Genomic DNA, 16980 nt, shown 5'->3' on the forward strand with positions numbered 1-16980 from the left:
ACTCGTTAGGTTATGTCCTCTGGGACCTAACTGCCCTCTGGAACCTAATTCGTTAGGTTATGTCATCTGGAAACTAACTATACTCTGGATTCTGGAACCTAACCCGTTCGTTAGTCGAGGGGTCGTTGTGTTCAGATTAATTTGTTTAAAGGCAAGGCGACGTGACGAGCAGGCCACGTGCTCCGCGCCAACCAATCAGAGCCGTCTTCCCCCGGGGGGTGACGGGGGGACTCCGTCCGGGCTCTTGCGATCAACTCGCGGCTCCGCCTCACCGCTCCCTCGGCTCCCCGAGGCTTCCTCCACACCTCCTCTGCGCTCCCGTTACCCCGCGCGGGTGTCGTCGCGGTTGCTCTGGGGTCTGGCGGCGTCTGCTAGAATCCGCTGGGATTCGCGTACGGCGTTCTTGGGGTTGGTGGGTGGGGTTTGCGCCGGGGAGCCGCCCGGATACCGCGCCTCGGCTAGTTGTCCTGCCCGGGGAGGCGCCCCTCGTCCCGCAGGGCCGTGCGCGGCGAGACGTAGGCCCGCCTTCGGGACCCGCCCAGGTAACATTGACGGACAATATTGCGGTGGTGGCATTGTTATAATGTCAATATTTATATTGTAATGCGTTGAATGATTTTTATGGCACGTGCTTGATTCACTTACTGTTATTCTTTAGCAATGGAGCGTGTTTTATGTACTGTCTATTAATCTTGAATAATGCCGACATCCAATGACATTGTTATCTAATGTTATTCATGTAGAGATAAGCGTGCATTATATAATACAAGTATGCGTTGTTAATAATGTCAGTGATTTAATAATGCTGTTGAATGTTTAATCATGTCGGGTATAATGCAATGTAATATCATTTGGTTAATTGTACAGTGTTATAATTTACTGGGTTACCTTGGTTGTAGTAGCGCCTGGCAATTGCTATTTTGAGTGTCGGGTCCAGCATTGAACCCTTGGGCATTTCACTGGTGCCTTTGCCTCGACTGGTTTGCAGCAATACGCATTATTTTTAAAGTTCGAAGATTTTGCCACAATCCCTTGATATTACAGACCAATTCAGGCCTTATTGATCACCCAGTGCCCCTTAGACATCTCAACATTCATCCTACCAGGTCACAGGGGAGAAACACAAATAGACCAAACAAACATTTGCCCGTATCGAAACGGCTGTACGCCGTATGGTGACAACTAAATTTCCCTGTACAAGAATACGGGGTAAACCGTATGGGTTGACACGGTATGGCAACCTCGTTTGCAAGAGTGTCCAGTGTGTCACAAGACCCATGCATTGTGTATGCGTGTCTGTGGCGACTGCTCTAGTCGGCATATACTTTATATATGATGGAATCTATCAAACAATGTTTGTGTACATGTCGTGTAGCACATGCCGTTGACTGCGTAGCGTCGGACGCAACACAACAATGCTGTAATGTCACAGATGATTACATCCGAGGTTCGACTTGAACGTCGTTTGGAGTGAAACGCGTCTCCTTTATGCACTATTATCGACGCACCTTATGTGAGCATTGCATCTTGCGTCTGTGTGCGCTCCTACGTATTGCCAATTTATCAGAGCCATCGCAGAGATTAAGAGAGGTTGTGATCAGAATTGTGTTTGGCGAATCCTCGCTATTTTCCGTGCCTCGGCAAAGACACGAGGGAATCGCCGGGGGCTTTGGCAGATCCTGTTGTCTGGTTATCTGCGACAAGGTAAATACTCTAGCCGATATAAGACGAGGTGTAGGAACATACAGGCGGATCACGCCTTTTCCCACCTGCTCGTCTGGTGATGTTTTTTTATGACGCTACTGGGCAGTTGGAGGCAATCGCCCTTCCCAGCAAAAACGGAGGGCAGAGGAGCGATGCTCACAACAACGAGCAGAGCGCCGGGTGGATAAAACACAGCACAGTAGGGGTCACAGGTGGTGCATCGGCCAGTCATCTCAGTCAGTCGACCCATGGCACCTGCTGGGTCTGTTCCGTGACCTACCAGCGGGCGTTCAATCCTTCACGCGGCCTTAACGTGCACATAGCCTGGCACAAGCGCCGTGGTAATGTCACCCACTTAGTGGCGAATGGCGGTTGTTGTTGGTCATGGACTGGCGATGATGATACTGTTATTGTTGAGCGATTAATTGTGTGAGAATGACTCTCTTTCTGTGTTCCACTTTGTCGGGGTTAAAACGGTGGCGATGTTGATTGCGGTAATGTTCATCAGCGGTGATGGTTGCGGTGATATTGATGATGACGACGATGGTATTGATTATGCTGAGTAAATGCGAAGATAAACACGGACGATAGGATCCATGGTGAGCTTCTTCCTCATCAGTTCATGCTAAAGGGGATTTCCCATTGCACGAATGTTTATGTTTTAACACGACGCCTTTTCAAGGTCTCGGACTCGTTTTCAGGAGTGCCCCCTGCCACATTCAGATGTCTGGCCAATTCATTTTTAAGGAGTGCTTTGTGTGAGGAAACTCGAGTACCTGGCGAAAACGTATGCATGAGAGAAGATACGACACAGATGGGTTAGAAGCCTACTTGGTGTACTGCTATATCCTGGCTATCTTACTGCTTTTACGGGTTTTTACACTATACACCTCTACATGATCCACTAACCCTTGCCTCCAAATCATGTGCCCTATGCGTGTGAGTGTGTGTTGGGTTTGTAAATATCATTGTTCACATGTAATTTTAATAACTCTCACAATATTCAACGTGAATATGCTGTTGTACAATACAGCTGTTGCTGTTGTGGTCATTACTATACCACTGCATTGTGGAGGGAAAGCATTGAAGTAAGCAATAGGGATTGTTAAGGTTAGGGTCATCCACTCCAGAATAATATGAAATTCATGTCATCGGCTCAGGACCTGTAGTGGCAATAAGCACACTCATGAATCGCTGAGCCTGTTGGAAGCCTGTACTGAATCTGTATTGTCTACGCATCGAGTCTTTAATGCAAGGTTTCTCTGGTCAAGTGTGCTCAACTCATTTCAGGAGTTCCTTTTGAGCAGATCTTTATGAGCTTATCTCCGTATTGAGTGGTGAAAACTCTACATTCTTCAGGAAGGGCCGAACCATCCATTCTTGGGTGGGGGAGCTTATGGGCTGTGTTTATCTTCAACCGGGATGTTAACCTGCAGTCTGCTGATTGCGAGTCTGGCGTTCCAGCAAACAATTATTTTAGAAAAATTGTCCAGTTTTATTTATTTTTAAACCATAGGTTTGCTGTGACAGAACGCTCGGTCGGCTTCACCCATTATCTCATGGGGGTTTATGAACCGAGTGCCAGTTGAGATACTAGCCCACGTCACAGGAATGTGGAATTTCCCCTGACTATTAGGTTGCAAACAGAGATGAACGCCACAACAGTGCTCGGGGAACACTTTTGACTTTTGATTGCATATGTTACAATTACCAAATTAGTTGGATTTATTTTTGTTGATTTTATATTGTCGTTAAGCTTAGGGCGTTGTACTGTTGCGAGTCTTGCCGCCTGTACAGTAATTGTGGTGTGACTGTTGACGTTTTGTGAAACCTTAACCACACAATCATTAACAGAATCTCATCCAGCTGTGTTTCTTCAGCAACAGGGTGGTACCTGGCTACACGTGTAGAAAAATTCACAAGCTCAAATGGCGGAATCTCAAAGTCCACTGCTGGCTGTGTGGGGGAGGAGGCAAACAGGGGATTTCTGTCACTGGGTCAGTGATTTGGGGGTTATGATGGTTCAATGGATTTGTTTAGTGACAGAACCAGCCTGGCAGCCTGAGAATGTGTCATTGTTCATGTCTGAGGCTTGGAAAACCAAACCTTAAGCCACCCATAAGATTTGGATACGTTTCGTGTAGCCCAGGGGTTGGCAAACTATGGCTCCGAACCGCATGCAGTGGCTCTTTGGCTGCTCCCTTGTGGGCAGCTGTTTAAAAAAAAACGGATTTTAGTTTAACACGTAGAGTAGTAGGCTTTCGCGACCAATATTATCCATAATGGAACCGTCACAGCAAAATTACTGTATCAGTAATTTTGCTGTGTTGCCTCCGAAACGTCGTGATTTAATTTATTTGTTTTCTTTTTTAACCTACGTGACTTTAACAAAAAAAAACAACGAGTATGGTATGCATTTAATCAAACCTGGGATGAATTTAGGTAATGATGATGGGAATGTGTGTCCCTCCGATTATGTGTGTTTTTACTAATAATTGACAGACTTTATATTCTGTACATCAATTCACGTGAAATAATTGACAAGGTTGGTGTATCATCTTTTATCATTGTGAAAGGGTAATGTGTTAGTGAACTTATTCAGTGTGTGGTAGGTGGGACGACTTGCGTATTAATTCAATGACCTAACTTATAAGTAGGTGAGTTAATTTTAGACCAAAATTCTTTCTCAAGTGAGAGATTTAGCTGAATATTCCAGAGATTATGGGAAGAAAAATGTTGCAAAACCAGAAACGCGGCATGTGGGTTTATTCTGTGACTCAACTACAGTAAGACAATAAGATGAACAAGAGTTGTATATGCTTATACAGGTAAAGAATCATTGGAAATACCAGCTGAAAGGCAGCCAAGTGGTATTATTTGGCTTAATGGCCAAGACACTGAATTGGCAATGCCAAGATCCTGGGTTGGAGTGTGGGTTTTGGCCATTTGTTATTCTAACAGGGTCTTCAAGTGTTGTGAATTAATGGTCTAGTTACGATTGACTGCACACAAAATATAATATTATAATGTTTTTGCTTTATGCAGCAAAGCCCAGTATTGAGGAATAAGGTTGTAAATATAACGGTTGATTGACTTGTGACAACCCCTCTACAGAACGTGAAGGAGCGTTGCCTCATTGGTTGAGGTGACTCATGGCTAAGTACTGTGCAAAAGACGTTCAACATACAAGTTGTTCTGTGGTGTTTTCCGTCACTGGGTCTGATGATTGGGGGTTATGATGGTTCAGTGGATTTGTTTAGAGACAGAACCAGCCTGGCAGCCTTAGAATGTGTCATTTTTCATGTCTGAGGCTTGGAAAAACAAACCTTAAGCCACCCATAAGGTTTGGCTAAGATTCATGTAGCCCAAGGTTCTGCAACCCCTGTCGTGCCGTGTCGGCCTTCATAGGTGCTCGCTAACAGCACTTGCCCCCAACAGTCTCACAGGCTACACGGGGGATCTTTGTCTTTATCTTGTGTGTGTGGGGGGGGAGCGACTGCGTAGCGATTCGTGCGCTGCGCTACGAACCCGGCGACCCGAGTTCGATTCCTGCTCACTGCCACCACCGGTGACGATTATTTGAACCGGTCCTGGGCCTCCCCGAGGTCGACTCAGCCTCAAACGAGTAACTGGTGTGGTGTTTGAACATCGCCACTGGAGAGACAAAGGCGACCGGACGTGGTGAATCCAAGTCCTGGGTGAAGCCGGGTAGTAAAGCTCGTATTGTATATAGGCTGAGCAGTTCAGATATCAAACGGGGGCACTAACGCGGCTTAACACGTCAATTTGCAGCCGCATTGATGACTGATCAACGGCAACATTCAAAACCTGTATTTTAATTAAATTTAAAAGTTATGCCCTGCTCGCATGAGCAACGGTGGGCCCTGAGCCAGTATAAATATATTCTGCCTTGTTTCGAGAGGACTGCTCTGTTCAAAGCATGACCGACGTTTTCCTACAGAGCAACAAAGTGATACTCATTTTATCGACTGCACAGGGATGATGTTTGGAGTGGACCCCTGAGCGCGAATTTATCTTCTGACCTTCCCATTGAATCGAGCGCCTTGACCACAGCACCGCATGACAGCAGTGGCATCGTTGCCATGTGGGAATTTTAATGCACACTGTTCAGTTAATTTATAATTTACTAACCCCTACCATGGAAATATGGAATTTTACCGCCAGTTCGTGGCTGCCGAAGGAATCCTACTATGGTATAATAGAGGACACCAGAAATGAAATCCAGAGGTTTCCGGTTCCATCTCCCATCACGGTAGTTGAAACAATTGGCAAGTGTTTTTAATATCCCTCTGTCTCTGTCCATCCAGGAGTACAAATCCACGAACCACAGTTAGTCAATCTGCAGGTTGCGTGTTTTGGGGGCAAGTTGTGGGTACTTCTTCACCCAAGGTATCTGGCAAGTGGACAAGTAGGCCAACATACCCTCTAGAGGAGAGCTTTCTAGAGATCCTTCTAATGGGGGAGGCCCTTCTGACAGCAGTGGCATGAGAAAGTCATTGTGGGGGCTGCACCTTTGCTACGGCTGCCAAATAAGATGAGCGCCACCTCTTGCTCATTTAAATAGGGCAGTGTTCTTCATTACAAGGCTCGTGGGCCACTGGTGGCCTTTAGTGCGGCCCCCAATGTGTGACCCCTGACAATACACAAATGTGAAAACGCCCCATCATGCTCTCAAACCCTAATGGTTTCAAATGTGTGTCGGCCCTCACACTGATGTCTTATCGGCGAAAGTGGGCCCCACTTTGAAAATTGGTTATAAACATTGAGTAGGGAGACCCTGTGACTCTAATTGCGTGGCTTGCCATTGCGTTTGTGTGCGTAATGAATTGGTAGACTAAGTCATAACGTTCCGTGTAACTTTAATTCTGGTATAATTGTAGGGCGGTGTAGCATATACACTTATTGAGCAGTGGGGTAAGGCGGTCAGGCAAATGCAATTATGAACAACAATTTGAGAATGAGTAGAGAGAGAGAGAGTATGTAGCGTGCAGGTTAATTTGCATGCTAGAATATTATTAACTTTTTATTTGATGCAGGTCAAAGTATCTCCCTGTTCAAATTAGCCTACGATGTTACGCATCTTCATTGGCAGCTTTGAGCCAGTGGTGGACATTCCACGTTTCAGTAGCGTGAGCATTTTTTTCCATACGACGAGTATTGTTGACATCCCACCAATTGTGCTACTTTATTGACCCTGGCAAATTTATGGGGATGAGCTGAGATTTGAACTCCAACTGGGATTTTAATTCGCAGCTTTCCGACTGCGAGCTAAGAGCTCTGGCACTAGCAAAAATTGAGACCATTATTGATGTTAAGATTCATATCCTTGTACAGTTATTGTTTAGGACATTTGTATGATCTCGTATTGACATTTAGTACACTTTTAATCGTATTATACTCATTAAGTGGCTAACTTGGGTTGTCAGTATGTTACCCAAGTGTAACTGTAAGTTCGATTAAAAAAATGCCCGTGCACTCTTGTTGATAAAGGGAGAAATGCTCATAAAAATGCCATGGTGCCCGACTTGGACAACCGGACGTTTTCATCTACGCTGGAATGGCAATGGCCACTGGCGCATTCGGTTTCCTGTACGCGTCAAGCCGAAGACGTGTCCAATAAAAAAGCCGCGCTTTCTGAAACTACACATATATAATTACCTTCAAGGCTGACGCATTGCTTATCATTTGGATGATTTTGAAATCTTGACCGAGGTTGCCTAATTTGTGGAACCATCCTGTAATGAACTGGGCATAATGAGTTCGTTCGTTACGTGTCTTGTTTGAGTTAGGCGTTTCCAGAGGCGCTTGTGCGAACGAATGCAACGTACATGCACGCAGACACAACTGTCAAGGTGTTGCTTGTGCCGGGACATTAGTGAGGGTGGCTCTCAATCTCTACGCTGCAATGGGAGATGGATGGGAGTCTCTAACCGGAGGTATTGGTTGATTAAGGATGGACACTGTAGTAGTATTATTGGTGTCTGTGATAGTCTGATTGTTGGATAGTGAGAAATGACAACCATCCAGCAGTGGATTGTTCATGGTTGCTGTTGTGATGGTGAGGTAAAAATTCAGTTTAATACGAAAGGTAAAAGTCTATGGGAGGTGTATAGTTATATGGTCAATCTTGACTTAAAGCTTTCGTGACTGCAGGAATTCATATTCTTTGGGTCTTTCGGTAAAGCAACGTAGATAGAAAAATAGTAAAATTATCATGACGTTTCAATCGCAACACAAGCAGTCGTCATCAGGTGAAAAAATATAGCGAGAGAGTTACCAAGGCAGGACAAAAATGCAACGGGAGAGCTGCTGAAACACGAAGTTATATAGGCTTGAGATGGGCTCAGCCCAAGGGTAAGTGGGCAGGGCTAGAGGTGGAATTTGCATGTAAATGTAAGATTGGTGATGTACCTCCATGACGACGCAGCTGTGGAGGTGGCCATTGTATTGTGAGAGATTAGCTTGTCAATGTAAATGCTGTGCGAGTGAGACATCCAGCTCGTAAAAATAACGAGGGACAACACCACATTGAGGAAAAGGAGCAACGGTGGCTGTGTTAGTGAGACATTTAGCGTGTATGTAACTCAGAGAGACTGGTAGCATCGGCAGGTAGGGTGGAAACTTCACAGCCAGTTATGACTTAATAACGTCCTTTCAATGATTGATCAGTTTGTATCCATCTTCTCGGTTGAAATTGTGTCTGTGTCTATATATCTGGATGGCTTCATGAACAAATCTTTGATTGCCAGTGGGCTTGCAGAGTACCTTCGTCTTGGAAAAATCTATTTTGTGTGTGCCCACAGCGTTCAAACATCCTACCATGTTTCAGATCTGCCTTATGTTCACGAACACGGTCCGAGACATGGCACTTAGTTTCCTTAATGTAACTACTGTCACAGCCACAGCTTAGTTTGTAGACACCGGGGTATTGCATGTCAGGGGTCACATCCTTCACAGATGGGATCAGATCACGAATTTTATGTACTGTGTTGAATCGAACCTGGATCTTGTGTTTGCAAGCCCACTGGCTTTCAACAAAGATTCGTTAATAGTAGGTTTTTTACCCTTTTTCTGGCAACACACCTTTTTACAAGGAATCATGTTTGCATTAACCACAATACCTGTGGTCAGAATGCAAACAAAAAACAACTCTGATAATGTATGCATTGTCTATGAAATTGATTGGTCCACACTAGAGACAGCTTTTCTTAGAGCCCAGTCTCACATGGTGTTGGACCAGATGACGCCAAAAGGCGCACAACCCAAAGACAACGCACTATCAGATAGGCCTCGGCAAGGTAAGGTAAAAGTGAAAAAGTAAAAACAACGAGCCTACCTTTACCCTACCACAATACAATCACTCTACCCTACCTTTTACCCTTTAGCAGGTAAGGTAAAAAGTAAAAAGCAACGAGCCTACCTTTACCCTACCTTTTACCCTTACCCCATACACATTACCCGATTACAGGGTAATTACTGGGGAACTACTACACATGAACAAGGTTTATAACGGTAATGCTAGGTAGAGTGCTTTAATCATATAGAATACTCTCGATTATTCCAATTTTACACGCTTTCTTTTAACTAACTCTGTCTGTTGTTGTTGTTGTATCCTCAAATCTTGAAACTCAATTTTTACCCACTTCGTAATGTGGTATCGACTGCAAACTTGGTATACTTAGGTCATACTGATGACAATACTATATTCTATCATTAAACATTTATATATTTTTAAACAAACCTTTGATGGTAGCCAGTAGGTTTGCAGAGCACCTTGGTCTTGGAAAAAGACAATTTCATGGTGATTGCTACATTGGAGAAACGAAACGTCATGTTTCTGATCGTGTCCGCGAGCACAATTCAGATCTGAAACACGGCAGAACTGATTCTTCGGCTGTTGCCGATCATTGCTACAACTCTGTGGGCTCTCATGAAATTGTCTTTTCCGAGACCAAGGTGCTCTGCAAACCTACTGGCTACCATCAAAGGTTTGTACACGAAGCCATACAAATATACAAACACAGACATAATTTCAACCGTGATGAGGGTTACAAACTGAGTAATCATTGGAAAGATGTGATTAACCATGCAAAAATGATGTAACTACACTTATTTGGACCATCTTATTTTACAGACAACTATTACAGGTCATTGATAGACAGCCAGTTTGTTGTTTTACCAGTTTTAGTTTTTTACTTGCTTTCTTTTTTCACACTTTTGTCATGTTTGCCATGTGTTAGTTACAAACCGCACCTTTCCATAACAAAGGCTCAGTCCTTTGTTATGCAGTCTACTCTTGGTCTTAAGCCTCACCTTACCATATTAATAAAAAAGTGTGCCGTTCCTGGCCCTTCCCCCCTCAACCATTATATATACGGGGTAGTATTTCTTGTGATCTCTCATTTACTTGATACAGCTGTCGTGGCTGTGACGGTTCCACCTGAAGACGGAGGCTTGTGTTGCTTCCGAAACGTCGTGAATTTTTTTATTTGTTTTATTTTACTTTTATTAATTTAAAATTTTTTACCTACGTGACTTTACCGAAAAAACCTAAGAGTATGAATCCTTGCAGTCACGAAAGCTTCAAATCTAGAATATATGTTCAATGTCTTCACAAACTATTGTGTAAATTAAAATACAACTCAAAACTTTATCTGCGGGTGGATGTTATAGCTTGGTGGACTTGGCTGTGGATTTGAAATGCTGGATAGTAAAGAGTAATGGCACAGGGTTTGAAATTGTAATTTGTTTTCCTAAAGTCACTGATGATTGTCAACATTTGATTTTCATATTTCAGAAATTTCTAATCTTTCACCGTGCAGTGCATATTTGCATGATAATTGCGTGCTTTTTGTATTTGTGTTTTAGATTGTACTACTGACTTGTGTACTTTTAACAGTTTTTGTTTTTATTGTTTTGTACATTGTCTACCTTGCAAAACTGATGCGTTTGTCAAAATGGCCTCTCACCTGGTTTTAACAAAGAGCCACCTATGTTGAACTTCTTTCGCACCCTATGCAGCCAAGCATGCTAATCTGAGGTGCGGAGGGGGGGACAACAAACGAAATACAAATAGCAGTTCTAAAGAAATAAGTTCAACCTAGAATTACCTCACCTGCGAGTTTTGTTAAAAGTTTTCGTTTTGCGTTTCCAGTAACCCGAATGACAAACACGATTGGTTGCCGGTTTGCCGCACAAATAGCAACAACATCTCTAGGGTTTGTGCAACACCAGTTGCTGAGCACAGAGCCAAAACGCCAAGCGGTCAGCAACATGACGGCACTATCAAAGTTGTAACGGATGAAGAGTGCAACGCGTTTCTTGAATTAAGCAGGGAAGCGCTTCAGAAAACCGATGATTGGCGGGAATTCCAAAGTGGAGCTATTCCTGGAAAGAAGCCGAAATGTAGACTTGTGGCTTGCAGGTATGGTGGTTGAACACAGTACAGATGAGATTAAACAGTCTGGTAGACTTCACATGAGTGCAGACGTTGAGTGGACTTCATGAGAACAGTAACCATAGTATTAGTGATAGCGATAGATGTTGCCACCGTGGGCATCATGGTGGCGAGATCTCAACTACCTCGCCTGGTGTACAGGAGGTCCTGGATTCGATCCCAACCCTGACGCCTGTATATTTAGAGTTTGCATGTTCTCCCCGTGGATTCTTCTTCGGGTCCTCCGGTTTTTCCTTCCACATTTAGAAAAAATGTGTATTTTAGAGTATTTGGCTGCTATAAATTTCCACGTGATAAACCACTTGGTTAAGCTATCATTTGTGGCCACGTTGCTTCTGAAACAGAGCGATTATAGCTCACTGAGCCTTACCTGGTAAAATAAAAAATAGGTTTAGTTTTTTTTGTTACGACGAGGGATAAGTAGGTGACTGACCGCCGATGAGCGGGTAATTTGAGTGAATCAGTGAGTGCTCAATCATCAATCACCCTGACTTCATTATAGTTCATTCTATCAAGTGCAATTAGATAGGAACTGGGTTCTCAACTCCAGATATGGCAACCACTGATCCAACTTTGGCTGAATATGTGCTGTGATTTTAGCAGGAGTAATAATTGTAATGTTGAAGGATTTGGCGCGGAACAGAATACCGGGATTCTTTAATGCCTCCTTATCCATATTATTAACACAGCCGTTCCATGACAGCTCAGATGAGATCGTTGCACCAAGCCAGTTTTAATGATGTCACTACGGATTAGAATATCATTGTTAAATATAATGGGAGGCACTGTGGATTTGCTAGCCATACGTGTTATCATGGATTAGGCTATTTTCATAGTTTAATATGACCAGGTTTTTGTCACCCCAATTTAGTCATATATTTTATCCATTATTCCAACTTAAATCAACAATGTCACTCCTATAAATAATTGTGTAGTGATTGTAATTGTCACTGTGTGGAGCCGGGACTTGCGAAGTCACGGCCGGTAATGTTGTCATTGCGGGCAGCCCGGGTTGCGGGCTGCAGTACCAACACTAGCGGTGGTTGGGTGAGCGCTGGTTAGCGCGGAGGCACCGCGAGTAGTGTGGGGTGCCGGCTCTCAGTGAGGGAGCGAGAACGAGCGTTAGCCAGCCAGGGTTACGCTGGGGCATGATACTCTGGCTGACCTGTTGTCACGTGACCGGACGATATTGGAGGGGGGCCACTGGTGGCCGAGGGGCGAGGGGCGGTCACGTGGTCCCGGAGAGCTCTCAGGAACGTTCGAGAAGGGGCCCGAGGAGCCTGGAAGGTGGGCGGGGCTAAGGGCGGAGCCAGCCCCAGCCCGGGAGCATATAACGAGAGATCCGTGAGGAGCTCGGGGTTCTTCAAGTGTTGGTGTTCGAATAACCACATCGGGGAGAAGAAGCCTCTAGCCACGCGGTCTGGGACCCAGCAGCTTGTGGTCCGGACCGGGATAGCGAACCGTGTCTAGTTCTGCCGTAGCGTGGCTAGATGGGCATTCGAGACCCGAGCGTAGGTTATGTTGTGTTCGTGTTGTTGTGTTAATAAATAGTGTTGCTCCCAAGTTAATGTCTGCGACTAAGTTGGACTCACTACAATTGTATTCAAGTCAGGTTTGATTGCTTATGGGGGTGCCACGGTCGTGAGATGTTAACTACCTCGCTTGGTATACACGGGGTCGTTGGTTCGATCTCTACCCTGATGCCTGTATATTTGGGGCCGTCCATAAATTACGTCACGCACCTGGGGGGGGGGGGGGTCAGACATTTGTGACGAGGGGGGGGGTTTGAGAAATGTGACGTCACATCAAAATGCGCAACTTTAAATGAATACTAGCTGTACTACCCGGCTTCGCCCGGGACTTGTATCCACCACGCCCGGCCGCCTTTGTCTCCCCAGTGGCGATGTTAATACGCCACACCAGTTACTCGTTTTGAGGCTGAGTCCCTCCCTCACCACTCTCCCTCCCTCACCACTCTCCCTCCCTCACCACTCTCCCTCCCTCACCACTCTCCCTCCCTCACCACTCTCCCTCCCTCACCACTCTCCCTCCCTCACCACTCTCCCTCCCTCACCACTCTGTAGAGGACGTGAAACTTTGATGAATTTACCTCAGAGTCGCGTGGTGGGTGTCGAGGCCTAGCACCGTGCAGAGCCTCCGGCCTCGCCTGATTTTCCCACCCGGCTGAGGCTGGGTACGGGTGCCGTCCCCCCCCGCCGCGCTACAATAATACTGTCTAATCGCTATAATTTTATAATCGACCGACCCTATAATAGTAATTCCACACATTGTGGTGGGGGGGGAGTGAAGAGGACGTGAAACTTTGATGAATTTACCTCAGAGTCGCGTGTTAATGCGTGCGCCTATTTTTAACGGGAATTAAAAATGGCGTCCACCCCGCGGCGAAGGCGTCGCTACCCGTTGCCAGGGGCAACCGCCGTCCAATGAAACTGCGTATGGTCCGATACACAGACACACACACAGACAGACAGATAGACAGACAGATTTGCGATTTTATATATATAGATAGACAACACGTTCTACTTAATTAAATAGACTTTTTAATGAATGTTTTCTCCTACAACAGAGTGCAGCGCCACATTAAATACGCACTACAATGACAATGGTTTAAAGCGATTTGAAGCATGTTTTATTTTCAAAATGGAAATATGGTTTGGGGGGGGGGGGCAGAGCTTTGTGACGTCATATTTGAGGGGGGGGGTCTGACTTTTTGTGACGCCGTGTGACGAGGGGGGGGGGGTCAAAAATCGTCCAAAATTGCGTGACGTCATTTATGGACGGCCCCTTTGGAGTTTGCATGTTCTCACCGTGGTCGCATAGATGTTTCTCCTGGTCCTCTGGGTTTTCCCTCCACATTTCAAAACATGCATTTCGAGTGTTTGGCTGCTGTACATTTTAACAGAACCCACTCCATTCGGCTATCTTTTGTGGCAAGGTCGTTTCTGAAAAAAAAGCTGTAGCTCAGTGGGCCTTACCTGGTAAAATAAAAAAAATAGTTCATAGTTTAGATAATGCAGTGTCCAGTGCATTAGGCAGCGAAATTTCTTTTACTTTCAGCCTCTGATGATCACCCAAGACAACAATAATGACTCAAGTTATCGAGGAGCTGGTTTGTTAATGGTTGATGGTTCCCTCACTTTGCATGGTACAGCAGAATTGAAATGAATCAGCATAATTTTGCATGCAATTTCTTGTAATTCGCACATTATTGGCAATTTGTGACTGCCCCCTTAATCTCTGGGAGCAGAGATCCACGGAAAAATTGTTTGATTTCTTTCCGGGAGCGGATAATTCCTCCTGTAATCCTCGGCACATTACGCTGGCAGCTTTCGCGGATTAAGTTACCAGCATGGCCAACCTCCTAATCCATAAATTTTTCACGGATTAACGGAAGCGCATTGCTAATTGTTCCCACAATCCTTTGGCACACCAAGTCATTGGTGCTAATTTTCCCACCCCCTCCTCGCAGATTATAGGTCTAACCTCCATGGGTGCGCCACAGATTACAGGATCTACGATTCAATCCCTCCAAATCAATGTGGATTAAGTCAAGGCGATAGGATAAGTACACGCATGAGTTGGATCATCCTTTTTTCGGGACTTGGGACCCGAGCTACATTGCCAGTTGTTGGTACAATGCTATAATTAGAGCTTGAATAGCCTACGAAGAATTGGGGCAAGTTCTGTAGCCAGCATTTTTTGACACGCAGCCTTGTATACCATTGGGACCATGAGCCTTGGAGGTGTTAAGTTTGGATTTTTCCTGATATACATTATGCACAGTGAATCTTTGTTGCTTCATCCGACTTTTAGAAGGAATTGCTGTCGGTGGCATTTTATTATTGCCATCAAGAGTCAAAATTGATGCGTATATGAATCAAAGCGATTGGCCTTGTCTTTTTGTATCAACAATAACAGACCCAGATTCATCCCTTTATTGGTTGAAATAGTTTGACAGCTTTAGCAAATTACTCGAATGGATTAGAACCAACTGGACAAAATGCTGCCAGTTTCTTGCATTCACTATTTTACAAAGAAATATTTAGCTCACTTGATGTCACGTTTTGTTGTTGCAGTTATGTATTTGCCAAGCAGACAGAACGACTGGCAGTAACACCATCTCATGTAGAGGCTCTCTTTAAAAGGGGACTGGTGCTTGGCGTTTCAGGTTACGTCTTGGTTCCGAGTTTTAGTCTTCCCAAAAATGATGACCATAAGGGACAACGACTAACATGCCCAGTACCATAACATGAGTAACAGCTGGTACACACATTGATAATAATTACATTTATTGCGCCTTTCTTAAAGGATATCAAGTGCTGTACAGGACACAGCAGCAGCAGACACTGAGCATACAATAAATTATATTATCAATTTCCTAAATTAGCAAAAAGTTTCATAAGCGGAAGCGTATAAATAGTTTTTAAGGCGCATTTTTAAAACGTCCACAGACTCCGAGATCCTGATATCCCATGGAAGACCGTTCAATAGCCTGGGGGCTACACGGGAAATAGCTCGGTCACCCATAGACCGAAACCTCAACCTGGGAATGCAAAAAATATCGGCATCCCCAAATCTTAGGGACCTTGAGGGGACATATGGGTGCAGCATATCAATGATGTAGACTTGGGCAAGATTCGGCATTTGCTGCAAAACAAATTTGTGCGCCAAAGGAAGCGAGAATCAAGTTCAAGGAGGCCCTCCCGAGCATAAATATTGTCGCGCCAACCAGTGCACTAAGCCTCGTTAATGTTATGTTTTAGACTCTTGTGAGATGTACCAATTGGTTCGGTAACACCGACTGTGTACGGAGATGGGGTAGGAAGTCAGGAAATGCAACGATGGGACTCGTTGCCGGTTAGAGACATAATTTGGCATGCGAGTAGCAGTGAGACGATTGTTGAGTTGCAAAAAAGGGAGCTTGTGGCCAGGTTCAGTTATTTGAAGGTGATGATGAATGGACGTGATGTGACTGTTAATGGAGAAAATGTTGCAGATATTAATACTTTTAAAAAATCTGATTATTTGAAGTGGGAGCCTTCCATTTTAGCAGCAGGAAAGAAATTAACATTATTTTTTACATATAATATTTTTTGTTAGAATTAATCTTTAGGTTGAATAAATATTCTGAAAGAATAAAGGGGGTGGGGGGGGGGGAGATAATACTCTTCACGAGAGTTAACTGCTGTAGTGAACGTACCTACAGCCAATGGCCGCTCGATTCTCGAATGTGGCCTCAGAGGGCCCCAAGAAACCATCTGCTTAGAGCTCCCCCTGAACCAAACTGGCCCAAAAGATGATTCCAGGTCACACACACACACACCTGCTAATGAGGCAGGCTCCCTCCCAAAGTGTCACCTATAGTTTCGGGCTCTGTATTATCAGATTGCCTACGGGAAACCGTTTTATTGGGGTACCATTGAAGAACACGCCAACTCAAGCTCGAGCAGAAAATAGGTACCGGCTACCTCCCTGGGCACGGTCTGTTAAGAAGACACTGGTGCTTAAGTGTTCACATGAGCCTAGTGCAACACAAACTATAGAAATATAAAATAATAAATTCCTGCATGATGCTATGCATGTCATGAGCGTAAGAATCGATTTCAATTGATAGCATTTTTTGTTACACGTATACCACCTACCCGCCCATGTAAACCTACCCACATACCCATCCACTGACGCCTGGTGTTGTGTCACCAACCAAACGGAATGGTAGTGGAGATGCTTGTCTTACGTCCTCTGAGGTTGTGCATTACAGGGTTATTAATGTTTGTGCC

At 44.7% G+C, this 16980-nt stretch overlaps 1 protein-coding gene across 1 annotated transcript in view; it reads left to right on the forward strand.

Annotated features, from left to right (window-relative positions):
- Positions 1-216: 216 nt before the first annotated feature.
- Positions 217-16980, forward strand: part of RNF144A (ring finger protein 144A) — a 42934-nt gene continuing 26170 nt past the window's right edge. The window contains exon 1 of the mRNA XM_061554410.1: positions 217-542. The gene's annotated coding sequence lies outside the window, so the exon portion shown is untranslated. The remainder of the gene's footprint in view (positions 543-16980) is intronic.

Source organism: Lethenteron reissneri, chromosome 19 (assembly GCF_015708825.2).
Source record: "Lethenteron reissneri isolate LAM-NWPU_2019-01 chromosome 19, ASM1570882v1, whole genome shotgun sequence".
Taxonomy (NCBI): Eukaryota; Metazoa; Chordata; class Hyperoartia; order Petromyzontiformes; family Petromyzontidae; genus Lethenteron; species Lethenteron reissneri.